Consider the following 320-nt stretch of genomic DNA (forward strand, 5'->3'; position numbering starts at 1 on the left):
GCAGCTGTCCCCGTAGGGCGTGGACCTGCAGCAGTATTCCAAGCAGGTGGAGCTGGAGCTGCAAGAGGTTGAACGCGCTTCCATCCATGACTGTATCCTTGTTTGGGGGGGGGGCGGGGGGGGAGGTGGCTGTCACCTCGGGGACACACACAGTGTCCCCCGTGTGTCCCCAACGTGTCCCCACGTCCTTTACCCGCCCCCACAGACATCAAAGAGAGTGAGAACATCGCCTCGCTGCACAACCAGATCACCGCTTGCGATGCCATCCTGGAGGTGAGGGCTGGGATGGGGTGTCCCTGTCTCCGTGTCCATCCCCCCCC

The 320-nt window shown here is 63.1% G+C and overlaps 1 protein-coding gene across 1 annotated transcript in view; it reads left to right on the forward strand.

Moving 5' to 3' along the window:
* The first annotated feature begins 6 nt into the window (after positions 1-6).
* VPS52 (vacuolar protein sorting 52 homolog (S. cerevisiae)) overlaps positions 7-320 on the forward strand; it is a 3241-nt gene continuing 2927 nt past the window's right edge. Inside the window, exons 1-2 of the mRNA XM_010569920.1 lie at positions 7-92; positions 206-273. The gene's annotated coding sequence lies outside the window, so the exon portion shown is untranslated. The remainder of the gene's footprint in view (positions 93-205; positions 274-320) is intronic.

The sequence above is a fragment of the Haliaeetus leucocephalus genome, unplaced genomic scaffold (assembly GCF_000737465.1).
Source record: "Haliaeetus leucocephalus isolate CR32 unplaced genomic scaffold, Haliaeetus_leucocephalus-4.0 Scaffold282, whole genome shotgun sequence".
Lineage (NCBI taxonomy): Eukaryota > Metazoa > Chordata > Aves > Accipitriformes > Accipitridae > Haliaeetus > Haliaeetus leucocephalus.